The sequence below is a fragment of the Mandrillus leucophaeus genome, unplaced genomic scaffold, assembly GCF_000951045.1.
Source record: "Mandrillus leucophaeus isolate KB7577 unplaced genomic scaffold, Mleu.le_1.0 Scaffold253, whole genome shotgun sequence".
Lineage (NCBI taxonomy): Eukaryota > Metazoa > Chordata > Mammalia > Primates > Cercopithecidae > Mandrillus > Mandrillus leucophaeus.
The window spans coordinates 2,024,276-2,052,268 of NW_012102621.1; the positions used below are offsets into that span (position 1 = coordinate 2,024,276).

General features: G+C 42.7%; 1 protein-coding gene across 1 annotated transcript in view; it reads right to left on the reverse strand.

Annotated features, from left to right (window-relative positions):
• SHISA9 (shisa family member 9) overlaps window positions 1–27,993 on the reverse strand; it is a 355,039-nt gene that overhangs the window by 104,351 nt on the left and 222,695 nt on the right. The gene's annotated exons all lie outside the window — the stretch shown is intronic.

Genomic DNA, 27,993 nt, shown 5'->3' on the forward strand with positions numbered 1-27,993 from the left:
TTTCACACAAGGGAAAGAAGAGAAAGGAGAGAAAGTGCACATTTACTGAGCCCCTACTATGTGACATGCACTCTGGCAAGAAATTTTTATTTATAAAATAGTCCATCTAATCCTCAGACAACCTTATAGGGTAAATATTGCCACCCATATTCTACAGAGGTGTTTCAGAGAAGTTAAGTGACTTGCCCGCTGCCAATCAGATAGTAGACGAAGAGCTAGAATTGAAACAAGAATCTCTCTAGATTGAAACATGGGTCCTTCCCCGCTATATTCTAATAAACAGAGGCATCAAGAGAAATATTACTAATTTAAACAAAGAACCAGACTTCAGAATAGCATATGCTTCAGGGTGGATATTCTTAGAGAACTCTGGCAGCTAAAAGCTAGTGTGTTCTCTTAAAGGGCTACTCCTGGCCCAGAACTCTCAGTTTCAAATGGCCTGGGACTGACATGCCAGCTTCTGGTTGATTCCAAAAAGGACCTGATAGTGGAATATCTACCCCAGAAGCACAAAATCCTTAAGGAACAAAATGGTGTTTTTGCCAGATGAAACCTCAAAGAATAATCTATTGCCTTAATTACTAATTCTGCAATCTAGTTTATTTCCTTTTGTTGGCCCTTGCATCCATCTTGCTGTTGGCTTTACTGTATATTATACAAGTAATTATATTATGATCATTATTACTATTATAATAAATTCAAAGATCAAGTTCTCCAGAAGCAGATGTTGTGATAGAATTTGGGATGTGATATGTTTAATGAGGAATCAACACCTGTGACAGGAAGGCTGGGGCAACAAGATTGGGCAGAGGGAGAAGTTCAGCTGCAACCAGGCTAGCATGGGACAACCCAGCAAGGAGATCTGGATAGAATATTGTCCACTGGGGTTGTCCTCCTTCTGGCAAGAACGGGCCAACCTTTGTATATATGCCTCTTTCAGTCATTGGAGGTTGGCTGCCCTAGAAAGACTATGATGATGTAGATCTCTACAGAAGAAGGAGTTGGTAGTTGCAGTCTATCTGCTGATCACACTCCTTGTAGTTGTGCAGCAAGTTCTTTTTTGAAGGAGGATCCAGGTGGTGCATCTCTAATTACCAAACTAGTGATAACTACTGGTATTTGAATAGAGCTTTACAATGTGTGACACTTTCATACCTGCTGATACATTTGCTCCTCATAATCCAGATCTGATCATGATATCCTGTAGTAGATTCTGCTGTCGTTCAAAACATTTGCAGTTCTTCCCTATGGAAAAATTGCCTCTTGCTCCCATTGATGGCAACCTGAGTCATGTAACTTGTTTTGGCTAATGAATTGACAGCAAGGTGAGTCATGTGACTTGCTTTGGCCAGTGAATTGACAGCAAGCTGAGTCATGTGACTTGCATTGGCCAATAAGATCTGAGTGAATGTGAAACGTGTACTTTCTGCTCACAGCAGAAGCTTTCAAGAGTCATTGCAGGTCTCTTTTTCCCCTCTCTGCTAAGAGTCCAGGATGTCCCCCAGAGGGGTGGCTCCTTCAGCACAGATTCCTGAGTGAAGTCACATGGAGAAGAGCTATAGGCACTCCATACATTGGCCATGCACATGTGCGAGATACAGGCTTGTGTTGTTTCAAGCCACCAAGATGTTTGAGGATACTTGTTATGGCAGCATAACTTAGCCTAGACTGACTGAAACACCTCTCATCAACCACGAGGCATAAAGCCCAAGCTCCTCAGGAAGACTTTACATGATTCAGCCCCCACCTATCTCTCCAGCCTTGACTCTCACCATACTCACCTCCACCTCACCTTTGCTCCGGCCACATCAAACCTATTTCCCTTCTTGAAAAAAAAAAGAAAATCCTATCCCTTCTTTAAGATGTAACTCAAATATTCTCTACTCTGTGAAAATTTCCCTCACCCCTTCTCCATAGGCAGAAATAACCCCTCCTCTCTTCCCCAGTGGCCTGGGAAGAAACTATTTTGCTCATCCCCACCCAGTCCCTTGCACATTGTCAGGCATTCAACAGAGGCTCAACAAACATTTGCTGGAATAAATAATAGCTAGCATATACTGAGATGTTAGTGTGTGCTAGGCATTGTGCTATGTGCTTTATGTACATTATTTTATTGAATTTTAAATTAAATTAAGATAGGTATTATTACTGTTCCCCGTTGCACAAATGAGAAAACTGAAACCCAGACAGGTTAAGTAGCTTAGTTCACACTTGGCAGTGATAAACCCAGGCAGTCTGGTGCTACTACCCACTTCTTAACCACTGTGCTATCCTGCATTGATCAGTATATGACCAGATTCTAACAAAGTTTCTTACACCTAGTGGACACTCAATAAATGGTAGCAGTAATGTATCGAGATCAAGATGGTTGTAGAGTCTGCTCCTAGTGCAGGCATAGAGAGAGTACATTGTCAGTAGGAAATTTTTAAACAATAATAGAATCACTAAGATATTATCTGCTTTATATTATCACCATGCACAAGCAATTCGAAACAATGTCGATGATAAAATATTCTTCCCTGCCAAAGTGGACCATTTCCATTCCACACCCCCTTTGATTTAACACTGAATAGTTGCTAAATGAATGAATGAACGAGTTGATAGAATTGATGATAATGAGAGTGATGAAGATGTAGCAATTGACAGAGAACAAGCCAATTACTTCCATGACTTTCAATTAAAGCAAAGCCTATAGCCTGGTTTGACACGTTGCTTCCCTTGGGTAATGTGGGCGAAATGTGAGGGGAAACCAGCCAAACCAGCTGGAGGGGACTGGCATTCAGGAAAGGAAGAAAATAGTCCACTTTTCATATACAATGGGGCTTGCATCACTCATCAACCTGAGGTGTGGGGACAGAGAAATATCTCACCCTGGAGGCCTGCCTATGCCAATGGCCAGAGCTATAGAAATGTAAGGAGCATTCAGGAAGGAACTGGGAACCTGAATTGATGAAGACACCATTGGGCAATGAGCCAAGTTTAAACAGCCCACGTTGTAGCAAACTATTACTTTTTTCAAGAAAAAGAGAAATGAAAATTACGGACATTCCTCGTGAGCAGATTCCCTTTCTTGAGCCTTTCATCATAATCTTATGGGCACTTTATCATGAGAGAGGATAGGAATTTCAACATTTGCACACTTTCCTCCACATCAATGAGAATCCCTTTAAACTTGGTAAAAATCAAGATCCAGAAAAATAAAAACATGTCTAAGATTCCACCTGGCTCTGCAGTCCCAATCTGGGGGACTGCTCACTTATTTGTCTACTTTTTGGCCTCCTTGGACTAGATTGTGAGTTTCTGGAATGTAGAGATAATATCTCATTCCTCTTTGCTTTTTTAGCTACAGAAGTAGTCTTTGGTTTGTTGAATGAATAAACGATGGCTTTGCCTCTCTCTGTCATGGTGAAACCTGGGTGACTCTTTCCTAATACACCTTCCCCAAGTGATGGACCAGATCACACAGAATGTCCCCCGCCCAGTCATGGGGAAGATCTAGAAGTTCTGGGCCATCTCGAATTGTTTGTTTTTTAAGAGAAATGATTCTCACAACTTGTTCACTTTTTCCCAGAATTTTTCTCCAAAGACCTTCAATTCATCTTATCAGTGAGAGGGCCTCACTCAGGAAATAATTGCTTTCAATACCTTTCCTTACCGCCTGTTAATTTTTCCCTTCATCAGGAAAGCATGTGTCAGAAGTAGCCAAACAATCACAAGGAGACAATGACTTTAAACCCACTGGTTCTTAATGGGGGCAATTTTATCTCTAGGATTAAGGGGACATCTGGCAATGTCAGGACACATTTTGGTTGTCACAGCTGGGAGAAGTAGATGCCACCAAATCTAGTGAGTAGAAGCCAGGGATGCTGCAAAAATGTACAAGACACTCCCCACAGTAAAGAATTATCCAGTCCAAAATGTCAGTCATGCCAAGGGTATGAAAATTCTGCATTAGAGGCACTGAAGGTTAGAAGCAGTAAAATATATGAAATTACAAATCCCATTTTGGGGAAAAAAAATAGTATTAGCAGCAATAGCAGTAAACATCTACTAGGTATCAGACACTCTTCTAAGTGCTTTATATTTAACTGTTTTCATTCTCATCCAACAGTCTTCTGGGGATACTATTACTATCCCCATTCTACAAATGAGGCAACTAAGACACACAAAGTCACACAGCTAGTAACTCTCAGAGCTGCTGTTCACACCTCAATTGTCTGCCTCCAATCTGTATTCTTTACCACTCTGGCCTATTGGAAATCAGAGAGGGTTTCTGTTCTAGCTGATACTTTCATTTTTAGAGACAGACACATTGTCCTGTTCTTGTTGCTGTGATTAGAACTTCAGCAAAGCAAGGAGTTTGCACTTGTATAGGTTTTTGTAGGAAAAAAACGATCAGGACTGAAGACTAAACAGTGACTAATGTTTGTAATTAGGGAGAACAAATGGCAAACCCGTGAGTCTGGGATCAGCGTCTACTTCCACCACAGTGGTTAATAAGGGAGGATGGTATCATGGAAAGAACATTAACTTAGGAAGCAAGAAACATGGATTCAAGACCAGAACTCTGCTGCAAATAGGTTGTGAGACTTCAGGCAAGTTCTTTAGACTCTCAGGCGTGACTTTCCTTTTTTGGTATTTTCCATTTTCACTCTTTGGGGGTTGTCTAGAGCACGAGTTGAAAAACTGTGGCTCATAGGCCAAATATGGCTGTCACCTGCTTTTGTAAATACAATCCTTTTTTTTCCCCATCAACTTTTAAGTTTTAGGGTACATGTGTAGGATGTGCAGGTTTGTTGCATAGGTAAACGTGTGCCATGATGGTTTGCTGCACAGATCAACCCATCGCCTTGGTATTAGGCCCAGCATCCGTTAGCTATTCTTCCTGATGCTCTCCCTCCCCCCAACCTCCACAACAGACCCCAGTGTGTGTTGTTCCCCGCTATGTGTCCTTGTGTTCTTATTGGTCAGCTCCTACTTGTAAGTGAGAATATGTGGCGTTTGGTTTTCTGTTCCCGCATTAGTTTCCCGCATTAGCTGAGGATAATGGCTTCCAGCTCCATCCATGTCCCTGTAAAGGACATGATCTCGTTCCTTTCTATGGCTGCATAGTTTTTCATGGTGTATATTTTTTACATTTTCTTTATCCAGTCTGTCATTGATGGGCATTTGAGTTGATTCCATGTCTTTGCTATTGCGAATAGTGCTGCAATAAACATACACATGCATGTATCTTTATAATAGAATGATTTATATTCCTTTGAGTATACACCCAGTAATGGGACTGCTGGGTCAAATGGTATTTCTGCTTCTAGATCTTTGAGGAATCGCCACACTGTCTCCCCCAGTGGTTGAACTAATTTACATTCCCACAGCAGTGTAAAAGCATTCCCTTTTCTCCACAACCTCGCCAGTATCTGTTGTTTCTTGACTTTTTAATAATCCCAATTCTGACTGGCGTGAGTTGGTATCTCATTGTGGTTTCGTTTGCATTTCTCTAATGATCAGTGATGTTCAAAAGAAGACATTCATGTAGCCAACAAACATATGTAAATAAAGTCTTATTGGAACATAGCCACACCAGTCTTGTACATATTGCCTATGGCCACATTTGTGCTACCATGGCAGGGTTGAGGAGTTGAACAGAGATTGCATGGTCCAGAAAGTCTAAAATATTCGCCATCTAGCTCTGTACAGAAAATGTCTGCTAAGTTCTAGTGAGGATGCATTTCATTGCAGAAGATTTTTTTAAACCTATGAAAATAAAAAGTCATACCTGTGTTATATACTACAATGAAACTCTGTTTTGCTCTGATAAAATTACATATGTGAAGTACTTTGGAAAAGTACCAAGAAATATAAGGATGTGGTATCAATATTAAATGATAGGGATGGTATCATTTAGTGAAAAAACAAAACAAAACATAGAATTTGGGATGAAGCATGCCTGAGTTTGAATCCAAGTCCAACCAATTATTATGGTTGTGATTTTGGGAGAGCGATTACATTTCCAGAGTCTCAATTTTCTTCCCTGAGAATAATATGAAACCAAGGAGAGAGAATTATACTTAAATCTTAAGGTTGCTGGAAGGACTAAATAAGGCATACTCAATGATTGACTCATTTGTTCATTGGCTGTGTCATATTGATATCCCATTGTGTGCCAGGAGCCATGACAACCACCAGACATACAGATGTGCTCAGAGAACACATCTGTGCCAACAGACCTTCATTGGGGTCTCATGAAATAGATCGTGAGCAACAAATTTCAATATATAAAAGTTCTTTGAAAATTGTGAGGGTCATTCAACTTAAGTGGTAGCATTACAATGACTGCTACTAATGGCAAAGAATGTTTCAAAAGTACAAAAAACTAGCTGGGTTCCCAGTTGTGTGTAGCCTCTGTGGGGTGATGAGAGATTCACAAGAGTGGAAGAGCTTAACTCTGGGAAGGGAGAAGGAAAGAAGACACACAAGTAGAGCACTAGATCTGAGTCTCTGGTTGGACATGGGGTAAGAGATGGTAAAGAGGAGAAAGGAGTATGTGAAAAAGGCAGGTCTAGAGGTCAGACTTCCCCTACTGAACATACGGGACCATCCATTGAGGATGCATCCTTTTCTTGCCAAGACCAGCTCCTCTGAGCCCTCCAAAGAAAGCCATGCAAATGCAAACCCACAGGGAGCATAAATACAGCCATACCTGTGTACTGTAGCAGAGGGTGTAGGCATCTTCACTAAAATGGTTCCCTCTTCTTCCTAGGAAACCAGCTAGACCAGATGTCCCAGGCTCCTCTACAATTAGGTATAGCCATATGACAGTTCTGGCCAATGGAATGTAGATAGAAGTTATGTTTCCCACACAAAGCTTGGTCCACTAAAAGCCTCCCATCTGGTCCCCAGTCTTTCACTCTCCTCTTGTCTACTGATCACAGATGCAGAGGACTTAGAGGAGGACTCCAAGACCTTAGAAGAATAGTGGAGCCAGAGGATGAAAGCTGCCTGAGTCCCTGAATGACTGTATGGAGCAAAGCTCACTGTACTGTGAATGAGAAATAAACATCAATTATATACATGCATTGAGAATTTGGGGTTGTTTTTCTTCTTCAGAGTCCTAATTAATATATACAATTTTCTTATTTTTTCTTTTACACTGTCACTGAAACAGAAGCATCTGCAATGAAAATGAAGATAATAACTCTTCTTATTCACTCTTCTTTCTAGAACAATGTCTGACATAAAGAAGATGCTCAGATAACATTTACAGACAAAAATATTAGCAAGTTAAGGGCAATATAAATGGCAAAGACATAGAGTCATTGGAAAGACAAGATAAAAGCATATCCACAAAACCACTCTGTAAACAACAAGGTTTTGTTCTGATATTAATTCTATCATCCCCACAGAGGTGGATTTGCACATGAACAAGCACAGAACATATATACAGATATGGCAGCGCCAAGTTCCTGTGGCATCATGGGTACAACACACGTACACAGACACAGCATAAATGAATTCCTAATGAAGTCCTACAGCATGAGGAGAACCAGAAGTGCTCATATCCTAAACAGGATCAGGGACTTGCAGCCCCCATGCCCATGTGGGACCCATGTCTGCCTCCCTGTGGGACATAAGCCAGACTCACAAAGTCATAGAATCAAACCTAAGCTTTGTTCCCAACAATCTGGGACTGAATTAGAATGTTAACTAACACTGACCTAGTTCTTTCCAGCTGTCTGGCACTGTGATAAGAGTGTTATATGCCCCATCTCAGTCATAATCATTCTCTTACCAATCCTACATGGTAGGTATTATTATAGTCTTCACTCCACAAACCAGAAAATTTAGGCTTAGAGAGGTAAAGAAAAGTGCTCAAGGCCACCTCGCCAATGGAGCCTCCTAGCTGCTAGGTTGGGAGCACACAAATTTACCCTCTGTTCCACCACTATGTTTCTTCATCTATGAAATGGGAGCAACCACATATACCTGATAGGTTTGTTACAAGGGCCAAATCAAATTAGACAACGCACATAGAATTCCCTGCAGAACACCTGGCACTAAGAATGGGCCCAAAAATATGTCACCTCTCTTCCCTTCTTTTCCTTCGCCCAGGAGAGCCTTTTTGTTCTAATAAAGGTTCTGGACTCAGAAAATCAGCAGGAAGTAGAGACTGTGTCCCCAAGTGACTCTGGCACTAGGGCCAGCCAGTATGCACCAAACTCTTAATAGTATTTAAACTCCGTCTGGGCATCTAATTATCTTAATGATGCAGAATTCAAAATAGCACAGTCTGTATGCACCCCAGGAAAGGTCCCGTTCACAGACGTGGGCCTATTAAGCCAGAGAAAAGCATCTAATAAAAGAATTGAACAATCGCAGTGCTTAGAACTGGAAGGGCTGAGAGGTCAGCATCAGAAGCTGGGCTCTCCCAGCAGTCCGGGCCTCTCCCTGTGAGCTTCTCTCCAAAGCACTACATCTGGACTTCAGTCTCCTGTGTGTGGGAGCTCTGGCTTTTTCACTGTGATTTTACGGCTTAATCCTCACAACAACTGTGTGAAATAGACGTGGTTAAGCCCATTTCACAGACAAGGGGACTGAGGCTTACAGAGAATTGGGTTTTCTGGAATAAAAAATCCCTAAGCTTACCCTGCAGCCCAGTGTCCTAAGAAATAGGGCATGTTTACAGCTTAAGAGCGCATCTTTTGGAGGACAGCCAGTGAAACCCTGCAGGAGCTGACCTGTCAAGCTGTTCTCCCTCCCCTTCTCTTCTCTGTCTCCTTCCCCTCCAAGTTCTGCTTCTCTTTACTTTTATTCTCTATCCTTTTCTTGTTTTCTCTCTTTTGTCTCCTCTTTTACTTGTTTGTCTTTCTCCCTCCCTCGGTCTCTCTCTCTCTCCCTATCCCTCTCTCCCCTCTTCCTCTATCTCCATACTCCTCTTTCCCTCCTCCTCTCTTTCCCTCACTCTCTCTCCTCTCTCTCTCCCTCCTTCTCCCTCACTCTCTCTCACCCCTTTGTCTCTCTCCCTCCCTCACTCTCTCTGTTTCTCTCTCCCTCTATCTCTCATTTTCTCTCTCTCCATCTCTCATTTTCTCTCTCTTCCTCCCTCTCCCACCTCCCTCTCTCTCCCTCACTCTTTCTCCCACTTCCCTCCTTCCCTCTCTCTTTTTCTCTCTCTCCCTCACTCTCTCCCCCTTCCCTCTCTCCCTTCCTCACTCTCTCTCTCTCCCTCTCTCTCTCTGTTCCCTCAGTCTCTCTCTCTTTCCTTCCCTCAACTCTCTCTCTCCCTCACTCTCTCCTTCCCTCAGTCTTTCTCTTTCCTTCCCTTGGCAATCTGTCTCCTTCTCTCTCTCTCTCTCTCCTTTCCACAGTCTCTCTCTTTCCTTCTCTCCCCCCTTCTCTCAGTCTCTCTCTTTCCTTCTCTCAGCTCTTTCCCTCTCTCATTCCCTCAGTCTCTCTCTTTCCTTCTCTCAGTCTCTCCCTCCCTCTCTCTTCTTCCCTCAGCTCTCTCTTTCCCTCAGTCTCTTTCTTTCCCTCAGGTCTCTCTCTCCCTCTCTCTTCTTCCCTCAGTCTCTCTCTCCCTCCTGCTTTCTTCTTCCCTCACTCTCTCTCTCCCGTCCTCAGTCTCTCTCTCCACCTCTCTCTCTCCACCCTTCTGCCTCCATCTCTCTCCCTGTCTTTCTCTCTCTCCCTCCCCCTCTTTCTCTCCCTCTCTCCCTCCTTCAGTCTCTCATTCTTTCTCTCTCTCTCCCTCTTTCAATCCATCTCTCTCCCCCTCCCTCAGTCTCCCTTTCTCTCTCATCCTTCCTTCCCTCTCCATCCCTCAATCTCTCTTTCCCTCTTTCTCCCTCCCTCTCTCCCTCTTCCTCTTCCTCTCTCTGCACTGATTAACTGCCTAATTTTTGCCTGACCTTATGAAATGCATTGGTTATGTGCAGATCAATTAGATGTTGTCTCTGACCCCAGGAACTCATACTCAGCTGGGACAGAGGAGCAAAGAGGAAAACAGATCATGACAGCAGTGAGGTCAGCATGATGACAGAGGAATTGGAGAAGGGTCCCAGGGAAGGCTTCCTCTCAGGGAGCCTCTGCATCCCTCTCCAAACTGCTGTGCAAGCTGATCTACACACACAGGGCTGCCGAATCTTTGTGAGCCTCCATAGACCACTGAGTTTCCAATACGCTATAAGACATCAAGGGTTTGCCAGCAGCTAGAATATGTTAATGAGTTGGATTTCACCTCCTTCTCACCTCCTACCAATTGCAAACATTGGTGGCCATTTCTGAGATAGTTATTAATCATTGTTAAGAGAAGAAGAAGGCAGGTTGCTTCTGTACTCTGACCCAGGTAACAGTCAATAGCCAGTAATGTTAGATATCAACCAGCTAAGGTCCAACATCAGCTTCAGAGCTAATCAATGCTCAATATTTGTGTGAATCAATCAATGAACAATAAACAAATAAATATTTCTTGAGCACTTGAGATGTTCTTGCATCCGACTGTTTTGCCATCAGCAGCATTTAATGTCAAAGTAGTCTTATGTAGAGGGAATAAAGTATCAAGTTTGGAGACAAACAGATTTTGGTTTCTAATTGTGAGGTTTTGAATGAGAAACACCAACTCTATGAGGCTTAATGTTTCATTTATACAAGAGTGGATAGTGTAACCTACATTGCATGATTGTTGATCAAATTGTAGACTAATAAGTGTCTCATCTACCATAAAGTAAGAATGTGGCAAATTACATTTATAATTTCTAAATTCATGACTGTAAGCCATCACAAGGGTTCTGTGAGATAAGTGTTACCACCCCTCATTTACCAGGAAAGAAGTAGAGACTTAAAGAGGTGAAGCTACCTGCCAAAAGACACACTGCTAATAAAACAGAAAACCAGGATTTGAGACACTCCTTCACCCAGGACACCTCATCCCACTGGGGAAGTTGCCATCAGAAAAATCAATGGTGTCTATTCAAATCTTTTGCGCATTTGTTACGAGATTATTAGATTTATTCCTAAAGAGTTGTTTGTGCTCCTTATATATTCTGGTTACTAATCCCTTGTCAGAAGGATAGTTTGCAAATATTTTCTCCCATTCTCTGGGTTGTCTCTTCACTTTGTTGATTGTTTCCTTTGTTATGCAGAAGCTTTTTAACTTGATGGAACCCCATTTATCCATTTTTGCTTTGGTTGCCTGTGCTTGTTGGGTATCACTCAAATCTTTGCCCACTTCAACATCCTGGAGATTGTCTCTAATGTTTTTGTAGTTATTTCATAGTCTGAGTTCTTAGATCTAAGTCTTTAATCCATTTTGATTTGATTTTGGTATACAGTGAGAGATACGGATTCATTTCATTCTTCTGCATATGGATATCCAGTTTTCCCAGTACTATTTTTTGAAGAGACTGTCTTTTTCCCAGTGTATATTCTTGACATTGTTGTCAAAAATGAGTTTACTGCAAGTGTGTGGATTTGTTACTGGGTTCTCTATTCTGCTCCATTGGTTTATGTGTCTTATTTTTATGTCAGTGCCATGCTGTTTTGGTTACTATAGCTCGGTAGCATAATTTGAAGTCAGATAATGTGATTCCTCCAGCTTTGTTCTTTTTGCTTAGGATAAATTTGGCTATTCTGGGTCTTTTGTGGTTCCATATAAGTTTTAGGATTGTTTTCACATGTCAGGTCAGTCCAGATCATGGTGGATGCCCATGGGCTCACAGTTCCATTAACCTGTCTGGGGCAGGCAGAGTCCAAGGTGTACCCATTCCTGTCTGATCCCAGCATTCCCTAGAAAGTAACCACACAAACTGCTAACAGTGAACGGCCCCCAAATGCTTCATACTCTAACAGGTCCAACATTTCTTGGGCTTGGGGAACTGACACCGTCACTCCTCCGTCTCCCCACCCTGGCTAATACATTTGGTCAGGTGGCAACCTCTCTCCAAAGCCTTTCTTTCCTCTCTGCTTGAGAAAGCTCCAATTTGGTGACTGTTCATTATCCCCCCATTTAGACAATTTTCAACACACAGTAGAACCTTTAAACAGTGTGAGCAATGTTGTCAATCTTCCTGCATGCTGCCTCTGTCAGGCTTTAAGAGGTAAATTGACTGCACAGTGGGAAGGGAATTAGCAACACAGTTTCCATTAATAGTAAACGGCCCCTGAAGTTCAGTTATGGGAAGGGGGCATTAGAGTTGCCTGTATACCAAGGGCTAGGCTAAGTGTCTTCCAGTTAGGACTTTCCTCACAGGGGGAGCATTTCCAGTCGCAGGATACCATGTGGTGCATGGAAAAGGGAACAGTCACACATTGAGTGCCAGTTGTGTGCAAAGCACTTTAATAATGTTATCTCATTTCATCTTCAGAACAACACCAAGAGTTAGAAGCAGTATTCACATTTTGTGGGTAAGAATAGAGAGGTAAATTCCCCAGTTCACACAGCTCATACATGATGGAGCCAGGATTTGAAATGTGGCCCTGTGTAGCTCCCATAGTCCCACTGTTAACAACCACTTTGCTACAAGAAGGGCTTGCTTCCTGGATTCTTCTTAAAACCTCTCTCTTGTCCAGACTGGACTGCTTCCCATAGAGGCAGTTCAAGAATTATAAGTTCACTATCTCAAATGAAGCCTTTGCCTATCCTCATGGGATTCTCAGAAACTGCCAGCTGTGTTCACCATCTATCTCAGACCTTTGTTTTTACAAAGATAGAATCCACCATCCCCTTATCTGTTCCATTCAGCAGCACTTCTTCCTGTGTTACTTAGAACAGCCACTTCTCTGCTTCATGAGTAGGTATCAAGGATATAGCAACTAGACCACTAATCTCTATTTCATATCCTTAACAGGCATCGTTAATCAATCTCCTCGAGCAGCCACTCCCAATGGACCAGACTAGGCACTCAAGATTTAATCTTCTTACCATCCACAGACCAAGCCAATCCAGCTCCTAAATAAATGAATGAATTTATCCTTGTTGAATAACAAAGTCTCTTCCTGCCTGCCTCGCTTCGCAAGAGAGCAGAAAATCAAATTGCCCATATTCTAATGTATCCATTTACTATCTTGTCTTTTTAATTTTTCTGTCCCCTACACATCCTCAGGAAGATTTGGATCCAGATAGATATCCTAGTTCTCAAATCCTAGTTCTATCCTGTTTATTCGCATTACATGACCTTAGGCAAGTTGGTTTCTCATCTATAAAACAGACATGATAATAGTACCTTTTTTGAGACGGAGTCTTGCTCTGTCGCCCAGGCTGGGGTGCAGTGGCACAATCTCGGCTCACTGCAGCCTCCACTTCCCGGGTTCAAGCAATTCTCCTGCCTCAGTCTCCCAAGTAGCTGGAACTACAGGCATGTGCCACCACACCCGGTTAATTTTTGTATTTTTAGTAGAGACGAGGTTTCGCCATGTTGGCCAGGCTTGTCTCAAACTCCTGACCTCAGGTGATCCTCCTGCCTCGGCCTCCCAAAGTGCTGGAATTACAGGTGTGAATCACCGCACCCAGCCCTTTTTAATATTTTTAAATCTTAAAACCTAATAATTATGGTTTGAGTATGAAAAAAGAAAACATACTTAATGCATCAAACACAATGCCTGGCACAACACACAGTCTGCTAATGTCAATGTCCTTCTCCCTTTTTTTTCTGCAACAGCCAATAATTATGCTTGCCTGTTTGCTCCTTATACAAAACTGGGGTTGAATAACTGTATACAACCCTTCAAATCCAGGTGACACTCTACTGATTTCTTTTGCAACTTGTTCTTGAGAAAATATGCAAACATTTTAGGAGCTTCTCTTTCCCCCTTGACCATCACAGCCTGGCTGCCTTCCTGTAGAACACAGATTTTTTTCTATTCCATTATCTCCAGCATTTAGGAAGGATGAGACTGTTACGTCCCTCTGAAGATAACTGCTTGCCAGAGGCAGGAACAATTGTTGGTGGCTTGGAAAGAAGTGGCCGTGTCCTAAAGGGACATCAGAAGAGGACTTCTGGGGAACCTTGGCTGAGCAGCAGCAAAATAATTCGGCAATGACTGATAACTGCCTAGAGCTGAATGGTTCACAAAGGCTGGATTTCTTGCTCTCAAAGCCAGAGTCAGTCCCAGAGTATTTATTTCTTCAACAAAAGCATTGAGCCCCTACTATGGGCAAGACATGTGCTAGAATCCCCGACCAGTCCTCAATGGGCTCCTGCAATGAGCTGTCTGCTAAAAATATGACATCTGACATGGACTGAGGGTTTCCAATGTGCTGGGCACCGTGGTAAGTAGTTTATGTGGACAATATCACTCAATCCTTAGATGCTCCCATGAAACGGGATTGCTCTTATTATCATTTTATTGAAGAGGAAACTGAGACTGAGAGGGAAGAATGTTAATTATGTCTGTTATGCAGACCTGTTCTCTGTGTGTGTGTGTGTGTTTAATGTCATGACCTATTATAAAAGCAATAGTGTTCATTGTAAAAAGAATTTGAACAAAAACTGACAAAATGAAGCTCTGAAATTGCCCATTTCCCTTCCCTGCCCCCATCCCCATGGAGTCTGCATTGATGCAGTTTGGCATGGATGCTTGCACAGCAGATATTTCTTATTCAAAAAAAAGCATATTAAGAATAATTATTTGTATATTAGACTGTTTATTAGAGTTTTGAAATCATATTTTAATGCTTATATTTTCAGTTAAAAAAAGTAATACAAGATTATTACAGGAAATGCACAGAATGCAGAGACAAATTACCTTTCTTTTCGACATGGGTTCTTGCTCTGCCACCCAAGCTGAAGCACAGTGGCACGATCATACCTCACTACAGTCTCAAACACTTGTGTTGAAGCAATCCTTCTGCCTCAATCTCCTGAGTAGCAGGGACCGCAGGCACGCATCACCACCATGCCTGGCTAATTTTAAATTTTTTTGTAGAGAGGGGAGATAACTATGTTGCCCAGGTTGGTCTCGAACTCCTGGGCTCAAGTGATCCTCCTACCTCAGCCTCCCAAAGTGCTGGGATTACGGGTGTGAGCCACCACACCCAGCCCAGATTATTTTATTTGTTTATTTATTTTAATTTATTAATTTTTTTGAGACAGGAGGTCTCCCCCTGTGGCCCAAGCCGGGGTTCTATCAGCGCAATCATAGCTTATTGTAGTCTCACCTTCCTGGGCTCAGGCAATGCTCCCACCTCAGCCTCCAGGTTGTTGTAATTGTCTGTGACACGACTGCCCAGCCCTGAACTGGGCCAGGGAACTGTAGCATAGTGATGGGAAGACTCCTAGGGGCTGGAAACAAGGTGATATGAACAGAATCCCAGCTCTCTCCCTTGGCAGCTGAGTAGCTTGAAAAAAATCTCTTAATTCCCCTGACCATCTGTAAAAGGGGCTGTGAAAGCCTCTGGAAGAACCCTATGTGCTTAGCAATCTGACTGTCATACAGGCCTTTAAAAGGCAAAGAAAACCTGTCAATCCTCTTCCCTTGCTAACAGTATTATCTGATCAGCCCTGCCCGTCTATGCATTCTTCTCAGAAGACAGCCTTCCCACAGCTCGGGGCATCCTGGGTGTTTCTCTCCCTTCTTTGCCAACCTTCCAGGGCTATTTCTCTCTCTCAGCATTTTCCTGTCTCATAAATATTTGCAAAAAGTCGGGCTGCTCTGTCTCATTGTGTTTTCACGCCTTGTTTTGCCACCTTCTTAGCAGAGCTCGTTTGACATAAATATTTATGTGAAAAAATATGTTCTCTCAGTCCCCGGCGTTCTCCGCCCTACATACGACCACGGGAAGCCTTTGGGGCACTATGAATATGGTGCTTCCATGCAGCCTGGTGGTGCACAGGGGCCACCAGCTTCATCCTTTTCGTGGGGAAGGAATAGATGTTTGTTGTGCAATCCCCTGTTAACAAGTCCCTTGGTAACATGTCCTTGCAGATAAGCCAAAGGGCTCCAATGCTCCAAAATGGAATGTATCAGCTTTCACTGCATTACTATCAACAGCCCCATGGGGGTTCCTGGGCGAGTAACTCTGCATTCAAACTAGTTTGGCCAAGGATAAGAAATATTTATATATCTAATTGCATATCTGTACCCTTCCTTCTTTTAATCCACTTCCACTGCTACTTGCAGACACCTATCTGTCCCCTCCCTCTTGTGACCAGCTGTAATTCTGCCATCTCTAAGGTATGCCAGCTCTGGTCACCCCACGCCCACCTGCCCTTAAGACCACACTGTCCTCCTCCCTTTATGTCTCCCTATCATGTTCCCATTCTTTCTGGAGTCCCTGCCCTATCTTTCCGCGGTCATCCACTACTCCTCTTCTAAAAAACTACATTTTTGCTGTTATTGAAGGTGGACTTTGATGACAGCTTAAATCTCATGCGATCCTCAACAACAAAAAACTATTAGCTCCCTTTCAATATTCAGTATTTGTCTGAAATAACTAGTTAGCCAAGAACTCGGTAACATGTTTACCTTGAGCTAAACATAAGATCCATCGAACAGTCCTCTAGGACTGTGATTAGGGGAAGAAATCAGATACAGCCCAGTTCACCCCCAGACCTCTGAAGAAAACAGCAAATAAACTGCTGCCATATGAGACCTCCATATCATATATAGAGGTACTATAAAGAGAGAAAGCTTAATTATAATTAACTTATTTGTTATTTGTGACCATTAATTAGTAGTGATTGTTAATGATTATAAATGATTGTTAATAGTTATTGGATGGTTTATTAATATATCTTTGCCTATAATATAAATGATCCTTATTATTACTAATTAATAAACACGCACTTGAGATCCACAAGTGGAAATGTGACATAAACAATCTACTGAAAGAAAAAGACCCTGAGACTGGATCAAAAATCAAAATCTAGTCCTTATTCCTATGTCATACTGAAATTGTATGATGAGTTATTAAAAGGAACAGTGTATTCAAAGTCAGAAAATCCAGGTTCTGAAATCAATGATACCATTTGAGCCTGTGTGACCTTGAGCAAAGCAACTCCCTTCTTCCAGCATCTGGTTTCACAGCTGCAAATCTGGCTCTCTCTTGAGGGGGAGAAGCTTAAATGAGATAAGAAATGGGCAACAGTGGGCCAGGCATGGTGACTCATGCCTGTAATCCCAGCACTTTGGGAGGCCAAGGTGAGCAGATCACCTGAGGTCAGGAGTTCAGGACCAGTCTGGCCAACAAGGAGAAACCCCGGCTCTACTAAAAATACAAAAAAAAAAATTAGCTGGGCATGGTGGAGGGCGCCTGTAATCCCAGGCTGGAGGCTGAGGAAGGAGAACAGCTTGAACCTAGGACCCAGAGGTTGCAGTGAGGTGAGATCGCACCATTGCACTACAGCCTGGGCAACAAGAGCGAAACTCTATCTCAAAAAAAAAAAAAAAAAAAAAGAAAGAAAGAAAGAAAAAGGAAAGAAAAAGGAAAGAAAAGAAAGAAAGTAACGGGCAAAAGTGCCGTAGACTTTAGGGTACTAAGGCCTTACTCCTCAAAGTGTGGTCACCATCGGCGTTCCCTGGGAACTTGTAAGACATGCAGGATCTCTGGGCCTGCCCCAGACTCGCTGACTCAAAATCTATTTTTCTTCATTTGAGCACAATCCCCCAGGTGATCCACATGTGCCTCACCTTTTGGGAAGCACTGTTCTAGGTGGCTATCTGACCTTCCCTGGAATTAAGAAGACAAGAATGACTACCTGTTCTTGCTGTCTCATGCCTCTGTGCATGTTGCTTTCTCTAATAAAATGTCCTGTTCTCTTCTATGTCTGGCTAATTCCTCCTTGCTCTTTAGGGCTCATCTGAGAAAAGCTGCAGGAAGTCTCCCCAGGAACACCCACACATATACCTCCCTGCCAGGTTGTCTGACCTTCCTGCGTGCCCCTCTATTACAACCTTGACCAGCTAGATTGTATCACTGTTGGTGAATGTGTCATCTCCCAGCCCTAGATTGTGAGGTGTTTGTGTGTGTGTGTGTGTGTGTGTGTGTGTGTGTGTGTGTTTTGAGACGAAGTCTCGCTCTGTCACCCAGCCTGGAGTGCAATGGTGTGATCTCTGCTCACTGCAACCTCCACCTCCCAGGTTCAAGCCATTCTCCTGCCTCTGCCTCCTGAGTAGCTAGGATTAAAGGCACACACCACCATGCCGAGTTAATTTTTGTATTTTTAGTAGAGGCAGGGTTTCACCATATTGGCCAGACTGGTCTCAAACTTCTGACCTCAGGCGATCCGCCCACCTCAACCTCCCAAAGTGCTGGGATTACAGGTGTGAGCCACCGCACCAGGCCGACTGTGAGCTTTTTAAGGGCATTTCAGCAAGCACCTACAATATGCAAAAGGCTCCCGCAGAGCCAGAATACAGAAACTGACTGTCAGTTTCGCTGTAACATACTACCACAAACTGAGTGGCTTAAAACAACAGAACTTTTTTTCTCAGTTCTGGAGTCCAGAAGTGTGAAATTGAGCTGTTGGCAGGGCCATGCCCCCTCACAAGGCTCTAGGGGAGCCTTGTCTCCTCCAGCTTCTGCATCCCTAGGATCTCTGCCGTGTGGTCACATTTCCTCCTCTTTTCTTCTCCATATGTCTCTCTTCTGCGTGTCTCTTCTAGAACACTTGCTAGCAGATTTAGGGCCTAGGCAGATAATCGGGAATGAACTTGAACTCCTTACCTGCAGATCCTCAACTTGGTTACATCCGCAAGACCCTTTTTACCAAATAAAGTCACAGGCACAGGTTCCAGGATTAGGGAATTTCTGGAGGGTCACCATTCGGCCTGCTCTGACATCTCACAGCAGGTATCCAAACACACATCTGCTTTATTTACATGTCCTCACTTTACAGATGCAGAAACTAAAGCTGAGAGTGTTGAAAAACTAATAAAATAGGCCAGGCACAGTGACTCATGCCCATAATCCCAGCATTTTGGGAGGCCGAGGCGGGTGGATAACCAGAGATTAGGAGTTTGAGACCATCCTGGCCAACATAGTGAAACCCTGTCTCTATTAAAAATACAAAAATTAGCCAGGCATGGTGGTGGCACAGTACTGTAATCCCAGCTACTCGGGAAGCTGAGGTAGGAGAACTGCTTGAACCTGGGAGGTGGAGGTTGCAGTGAGCCGAGATCACGCTACTGCACTCCAGCCTGGGCAACAGAGTGAGACTCCATCTCAAAAAGAAAGTAAAATAACCTTCCCAGTATCACACAACTAAAATACCACTGGGACATATGACTGGCCCCTGGGGGTTTGTCCCTAACATATATAAAGGCCCTAACCTATATTAATAAGTGCAATGCATTTATCACACGGTCACTAATAATGCTGTCCTACCAGTCCTAGTAGTCTTCCAGGCTGTGTCAGGCACTCTTCATGTATGAAACCTCCTTTGTTCAGTAATCCTTAAGGGTAGACAATATCTTATCATTTTTCAGATAGAGAAACTGAAACTCAGTCTAGATCAGGAATTCGAACCCAGGATTACCTGGCTCCATTCACACACGTGGTGGAGCACCCACCATGCTCCAGAAACGATGGGATTCAAATGCAGTTTTCTAGACTGGTTTCTAGGCACAGGCTCACAGAACACAGCAACTAGCTCCAAAGCCGGTGTCCTGCTCACCGTGCCATGCCGCCCAGCTCTCAACGGACACCCCTGCTGCACCTTCTCAAATCACTTTTACATCTGAAGTTTCAGCTCCTTCCAGAGACCTTCAGCAATGTCACTCTGCCATACTATAAACCATGGTGCTCTGACAAGCTGTCTCAGAGCCAAAGACCATTAAAAACCATGTATTTATTTCCAAGGAACACCTTGGAAAGTGTCGATGAATGAGAACCCTGGGCGCTGACATCTTCATGCTGTATCATATATGTCCTACTCCTAATGCTCCCATGCCAGGTAGAATCCACCATTAATTCTCTGCCAACCTAACAAGGGTACGTATGGCGTATCACAGGCGTCAGCTTATGTGCACATTTGAGTGAGGGATGGACATAAAACAAAGTCACAGAGATTAGTAAGTAAGGAGCCATCCAAGCTTTGAGAAACTCGCAATCCACTGAAGGATTCAATCCACAGACAATACTACAGATACAATCCCAATAATAAGGCAGAATGAAGAATTAAAATCTGTCTTAGAGATCCCAGAGTCATTCATGCAGGAAATGGTATTTGAACTTGGCCTAAAAGACTGCTTAGACTTCTACAAGCAGAGATGAGGGAGGATTATAAGTCATCAGAAGGGAAGGTATTCCTGAGGAAGAAACTCCAAGGGTTTTGTTCATAAGACAGTCAGTGTTGGAAGGAATTGTTAGTGCAGGGTTTGCAAAACAAAATGCCTGCAGGGAAGCTACAGGTCAACTGGTATGGACCGGTATAATGGGCCTACCAGTTATTCTTGGCCAGGTCTAGACTGACTAGCCATCACATGTTTTTATTATTTGGTGCCTGGGGCATATGGGTTGTTAAATATTTTGAGTATCATCCCTGCTAAGGAACCAGGCAAGAAAACTGAGTGGCTAAGTATATGAAATAAGACATATATAAAATAGGCAGCCAGGAAAACAAAAAATAGGTAGATACATAAATATGATAATGGTGATGAAGAGACAGATAGATGGATGGATAGATAGATCATGATAGATAGATAGACAGATAGATAGATAGATAGATAGATAGACAGACAGACAGACAGATAGATAGATAGATAAATAGATAGATAGATAGATAGATAGATATAGATACATAGATACAGGGAGAGAGAGAAGGATGGATGGATGGATGGATGGATGGATGGAGTTAGATGTAATACTTAGCTAGTTATAAACATATATAAAGCCCCAAAGCAAAATGTTAAGTGAAAAAAGCAAGATGCAGAATGAAATTTAAAATATAATAAAATTCCCCAAAATTAAAACACATACAGTTTATGGAAACATAAATCTATATGTAAAACTTAACAGATTAGGAATTAAGAATAAGAAAAAAACACGTGAAATTCATGACTATAATTGCCCGGTTGGGAGAAGGTGAGGTGTTGAAAGCAATAGGGAAGAGGAAATTTAAACATTATCTGTAATGTATTCATTCTTATGTTAAAGCAATAATATTTGAAGATATGTTGTTAGCAATAACCAAACGTTAACAATTGTTGATTCTAGGTAGTGGGGACCTGGGTGATTATTACCTAGTTCTTTATTTTTTTATTTTATTATATTTTGAGACAGAATCTTGCTCTGTTGCCCAGGCTGGAGTGCAGCGGTGCAATCTCAGCTCACTGCAAGCTCTGCCTCCTGGGTTCAAGCGATTCTCCTGCCTCAGCCTCCTGAGTAGCTGGGACTACAGGCTAACTTTTTGTATTTTTAGCGGAGACATGGTTTCACTTTGTTAGCCAGGATGGTCTCGATCTCCTGACCTCGTGATCTGCCCACCTCGGCCTCTCAAAGTGCTGGGATTACAGGCATGAGCCACCGTGCCCAGACTTTTTTGTATTATTTTTAATTTCCTCAAAATAAAAATTATAATTTAAGAAAAAGAAAATTGGGAGTGGGGGAGCCTTCAATATTGTGAGTTTGCTCATTGTTAAGCCTCTGTGCTCTTAGATCAACAGTCATTTATTTCTAGGGATTCTTTTTTTTTTTTTTTTTTTTTTGAGACGGAGTCTCGCTCTGTCGCCCAGGCTGGAGTGCAGTGGCGCAATCTTGGCTCACTGCAGGCTCTGCCTCCATTTCTAGGGATATTTTAACCATCACAGGTAACAAAATTCTCCAGAATTTTCCAGGTACAATTCCAGGTTTACAGCATGTCCATGGTAAACGCTTTGCTGAATGAATGAACGAATGAATAATGGAGTGACAGAAGGAGGCAGTGATCCCTGCCAGGTAGCTTAGGACAGAAGCCTCCATTGACGGGGAATCAGGTGATAATTCCTCTTGATGATGACCACAAAACCCTTTTTGTCCCTGAGATACAGGCCTGGACCTTTTTCTAGTTTCTATTGTGTTCATCCCTTTCTCCTCCATGGGTGCCAAGAGCACAGCCAGAGAAGGCAAACAAATGAGGCCAGTAATTTTCAGGACACTCTCAATTCCTTGGCTGGGTCCCAGCAGCAACTGAATATTAAGCACATTAATTCTGACCTCCCTGCCCAAGTTCCTTTGTATTGGACGCCTCTCAGGCAAGACAATTTTCCCAGAACTTCAATGCCTATTTCTGTCCAATTAGTGCCAAGTCCTGAGGAAGGCTGCCAATTAATTCAGAGATGCTATACCAAACAAAGATGGTCCTCTCCCATTCTTGATCATGGGATGTACCGATCTGGCAACAACTTCCAGGCTTGGTAGGACAGACACTGACTGGAATATGTGATCTCTCTAACACTAACCCTGACTGGCTGGGACAGCCTTCTTACCAAAGAGACGGCAGATACTCTTTGACTGGTCCCCTGGGGGAGCCACTACCACCATCATCACTACAACAAATGAAAACACTTTAGTTTAGGTCAATTTAGGCCTGAAAACCAGGAAGGTGCTTTAATTTTTTTTTTTTTTTTTTTTCATCCAGGCTGGAGTATAGTGGCGCGATCTCGGCTCACTGCAACCTCTGCCTCCAGGGTTCAAGCAATTCTCATGCCTCAGCCCCATAAGTAGCTGGGATTACAGGCGTGCATCACCACACCCAGCTAATTTTTCTATTTTTAATAGAGATGGGGTTTCACCATGTTGGCCAGACTGGTTTCGAATTCCTGACATCAAGTGATCCACCTGCCTTGACCTCCCAAAGTGCTGGGACTACAGACATAAGCCACCACGTCCAGCCTCAAATTTTTTACTCTATTCCCAGCAAGCTGAGGTGGACAAGTGGCACCGGATTCAGTTTCAGGGAGAATGTCAACCCTACACATTCTTTGACTTTCACAAAGGGGAGTGGAAGTCGTGAACTGGAAGTGCCTTTTAATGGCCTCTGAAAGGCAACACCGAGCACCTCCTTCCAACAGAAACATCACTGAGAAGCATCCAAATAAGAGATAAAGCCACTCACAAACCAGAACAACCCCTTGCTGAGCCTAAACTGGTCTTTAATTTGCTTTACTTAAAAAAAAAAAAAAGAAGAATCACAAACTCACGCTTCTCAGAGGTATCATATAAAACTGCCTGAGTTTGTTCGCTCAGGACTGACCCCAGTGATTCCAACTGATTCAGTAGCTGTGGCGTGGGGTCCTAGAATGCGTGTTTCGAAAATGTTCCAAGAGATTCCAAGGCATAAAACCTTGGTAAAGCTCCATGAAACCAATATACTCCAATGGTGTGGCTGGCAAATGAAAATCAAAACCTTTTCTTTCCTTCCTCCCTGCCTCCCTCTTTCCCTTCTTCTTTCCTTTCCATCTTCCTTCCTTTTTTCTTGCTTTCTTCCCTCTTTCTCTTATTTTTTCCCTTCTTTCCTCCCTCCTTCCTTCAATTCAACAAATATGTATTGAATTTCTCTTATTAACTAAAACACCAATTGCTCTCAAAATTTACCAAGAACTAAAGCTTCATTTGGCATCTGACACAAGTTCTCAGGCCTTTTTCTGACAATATGAAACAACCTAGTCCACCTCCCTTAAAAAAAAAAAAAATCCTTACCCTTTTGCTTAATGGTATGACCACCTGGACATAAGGCAGAAAGGCCTTTGGAATCATTTTTAGAAGACAAATGGTAAAGAGCAAAGGCCCTAAACTCAGACAGACCTGGTTTTGAGTCCTGGATCCACTACCTAGCTGTGTATCTTTAGGCAAGTTTCCTAACCTCTCGGAGCCTCAGTTGCCTCATCTGAAAATACAAGATGAAATGGGTTTCCATGAAAGTCAGCCTCAACAGATGATAATTGAAGACCAGATGGCCTCTCACCTATCCAGGGACAATCAAAGTCTCCTATCCTCCTTTAAACACAGTTCTGCCACACAATTACAGAATCCAAATCTTTCGGGAGAGGCAATTCAATACTGCATTGAATACTTAATATTCAATACTGAATTGCTTGGGGTTACCTGGAATAGGTTAAGATTCGAATTTCATCCACCTGGTGAAACAGAAGCTCCAAATACAAAATTATCTTAATAACAAAAAATAAATTTACTCTGGCCTTTCTCTGTGCCCACCAATATGCTAAGTGTCTTACATAGATGATCTCAGTTCATCCTCAAAACAGGGAGGTGTTATTTTCAGTCTCACTTTACAGATAAGAAAACCAGGGCACAGAGAAGTTAAATAAATTATTCAACGACCTTCTGCAATCAGGATTTGAACTCAGGAAGTCTGCCATCTGAGATCACCTTAAGAAATAAGGGAAGCTGTGTTTTTGTGTTTTTTTGTTGTTGTTGTTGCTGTTGTTGTTGTTTTGTTTTGTTTGTAATTTGTTTAAGTTTTTTGTAGATTCTGGATATTAGCCTTTTGCCAGATGGATGGATTGCAAAAATTTTCTCCCATTCTGTAGGTTGCCTGTTCATGCTGATGATAGTTTCTTTTGCTGTGCAGAAGCTCTTTAGTTTAATTACATCCCATTTGTCAATTTTGGCTTTTGCTGCCATTGCTTTTGGTGTTTTGGTCGTGAAGTATTTGCCCATGCCTATGTCCTGAATGGCATTTCCTAGGTTTCCTCCTAGGGTTTTTATGGTTTAAGGTCTTATATTTAAGTCTTTAATCCGTCTTGAGTTAATATTTGTATTAAGTGTAAGGAAAGGATCCAGTTTCAGTTTTCTGCATATGGCTAGCCAGTGTCGCATCTCTTGTATGTCTGAGTTTACTTCTTAAGGGCTACAATTAAATCTTGAAAGTCAAGTTCTAAATATTTTTTAATACCTTCAGGCCCATGAAGGGAGAATCAGTTACCACTAAGGAGCCCAAGAAATATTGGCATCTGTTCAATCTAAATGAATATCTTGTCTCTTGGACATACAAAGACTCAATTCAGTACCAGCTGTTTGAGACCAAATTCCCCAGCTTTCTCCAGAATAAATGAGACCTTGTGTCACTCTACAATCATGGACTCTCCCTTCATCACAGCTCTTTGGCTGGCTGATTGGCTCACTGACCTGTCACATCATCAGATGACTGTTTCCGAGTCTCCAGCAACCTTTGAGTCTCGCTCAAGTTCCAGCTCTCCTCTCCCTGTGCTTTTTTTGGATGTTGAAATAGATGCAAGCAGTCATTGAGGCTGAAAAGGGACCATTTCTCAAACATGACTCATTTGTCCCAGAGAAACAGGGAGCACACATCACATTCTTTTCATACCAGTTCCCAAAGTTCACCTTTCCAGCACGACATTCCTCTTTTCGTCTCTTGCATGAAAAGCTCTTTTCAGCACGGAAACATCGCAGCTGCTTTTACAGTCACTGCATCTGTCCCATCTGGAGAAAAAGCCACGTTCAGACAGCCACAGACGTCTTTGTGTTCCCCCTTCCTCAGGGTTGGCTGTGGCAGGAAGGGCAGGCTTGGCGGAATGACTGGTAGGTGGAACTGCTCCAGCAAATGGCTGGGCGTGGAAGGACCTGAATATTCCATTGCAAATATCTCAGCTGCAGCCATGTGTGGAGAGCATTCCAGGTTATGAGAGATGCTCAACACAACCCTCTATATGTGACGGGGAGAGCACTTTGACACAGCTTAAAAAACAAGCCATTCAACTCTTGAAAAGTTGAACATAATCTTAATATATTACCCAGCAATTCCACTCCTAGATATCTACTTAAGACAAATGAAAACATGTGTCCACAAAAGACTCACAAGTGAGTATTCACAGCAGCATTACTCATAATATCCCAGCAGTAAAAAGAGTTCCAATGATCACAAATGTGTGAATGGAGTGGTCTATCCATATGATGGAATATTACGCAGCAACAAAAAAATGAAGAATTGATACCAGATACGACATGGATGAACCTCAAAAACATACTAAGTGAAAGAAGCCAGACATAAAAGACCACATACTGTATAATTCCATTCATATGAAATGTCCAGAAAAGACACATCTATAGAGCTAGAAAATCGATTAGTGGTTACCTGAGGTTAGGGATGAGAACAGGCACAAGGATCTTATTGGGGTGACAAAAAATGTTCTCACACTGGATCCTGGTGATAGTTGCACAAGTGAGTAAATTTTCTAAAAATCATTGAATTATATGCTTAAAATGGGTGAATTTGATGTTATGTCAACTATACCATCATAAAGTTGGGGATTTAAAAATCATTAAACATTCAGCATTTATGAACAACTGAGTGATGTGTGTATTAAGTACCTTGCAAGATTTTCGCCCACCAGCCCATCCCTGAGCATGAGGAGAGATGCAAGTAGGTGGTGAGTGAGGAGAAAGGAGTGAATGAGTAATGAACCAAGTTGGGGCTACCCTTGAAGACCACAAGTGGATCTTAGCTGGGCAAGGTGGTGCCTGCCTGCAGTCCCAGCTACTTAGGAAGCCAAGGAGGGAGGATTGCTTGAGCCCAGGAGGTGACCTAGGTCACCCTGAGTAACATAGCAAACCTATCTCTACAAAAAATAGAACAATTAGCCAAGTGTGGTGGCACATATCTGTAGTCTTGGAGGATCACTTGAGCCCCAGAGGTCAAGACTGATGCCTGCAACACTCAGTAATTCACACACACACACACACACACACACACACAAAGATAGTAATTTTGACTTTCAGAATCCCAAAATGCTCTGGAGTCTAGAGAGAGCCAGGTCAAAGCAGCTACCCTGAATCATCATATACCTGTCACAGGCCTGAAGAAAACAATCCATTTGTCCCTTTTCACATGATGCTGCTCAGCACGCTCTGGAAAGTTTTAGCTCAGGACACTACACTTTAGGAGAAACATTGAGAAATTGACTGTACCTAGGGATACTGTACTCAACTTGGGGCTGACAACACTCTCTTGTGTTACAATTGGTTGTGATGTGGGCTTTTAAAAATTCATAAATAAATAAATGAAAAAGATCAAATCAAATTCAAGATTTCCCCAAAGGTGAAAAGCAATCTTGCTCCATCCTAATCTGCTTCTAATTCATATGCTGATTTTTTCCTTCTAGCATTACATGATAAATATTTTCCCAGAAATGAATAAGCATGCAGTCTCATGTGTCTTGGGGTAATGGTTGGTTTTCTTATCAAAGATGCTCTCTTTGGGCCGGGCATGGTGGTTTAGGCTTGTAATCCCAGTGCTTTGGGAGGCCAAAGTGGGAGGATCGCCTGACCCAGGAGTTTAAGATCAGCCTGAGAAACTTAACAAGACCCCAAGACTACAAAAATAATTCAAAAAATTAGCCAGGCATGGTGGTGCCTGCCTGCAGTCCCAGCTACTCAGGAAGCCAAGGCAGGAGGATGGTTTGAGCTAGGAGTTTGAGACCAGCCTGTGTAACATAACAAGATCCTATCTCTACAAAACACAAAACAATTAGCCAAGCGTGGTGGCACGCACCTGCAGTCTCAGCTACTTGGGATGCTGAGGCAGGAGGATCTCTTGAGCCCTGGAGGTCAACACTGCAGTGAGGTGTGGTCAGGACACTGCACTCCAGCTTGGGTGACAAAGCAAGACTCTGTCTCAAAAAAGCGGGGTGGGGCAGGGGTCTCTCTTTGGATACCCTACTTAACAACACCTTATCCTCCACTCCCTGTCCTGCTACCAAAATTTCTTTTTTCTCAGCTCTGATCACCACCTAACATATTACATACTCATTGTCTTACGAGAATATACACTTTAAAATGTCCAGAATACTCCCTTTAAAAATAAACAAATCAAACTGACAGAGCATTATAGGACTTACTATGCGTAAGGCTTTTGCTACACCAGACTAGACCCCAATTCATATCCTCCCTTCCCATTCGAATTTATACTGACTCAAAATTAAGGACTAAGTCTGTGCCCCATACCCACTGCCACTGTCCTCATTCACCCGCATTGTTCCCAAATGGCCTACCAGCCTTCAGTTTCACCATCCTATCTATTCTCATGACAGTTAAGGCTCTTG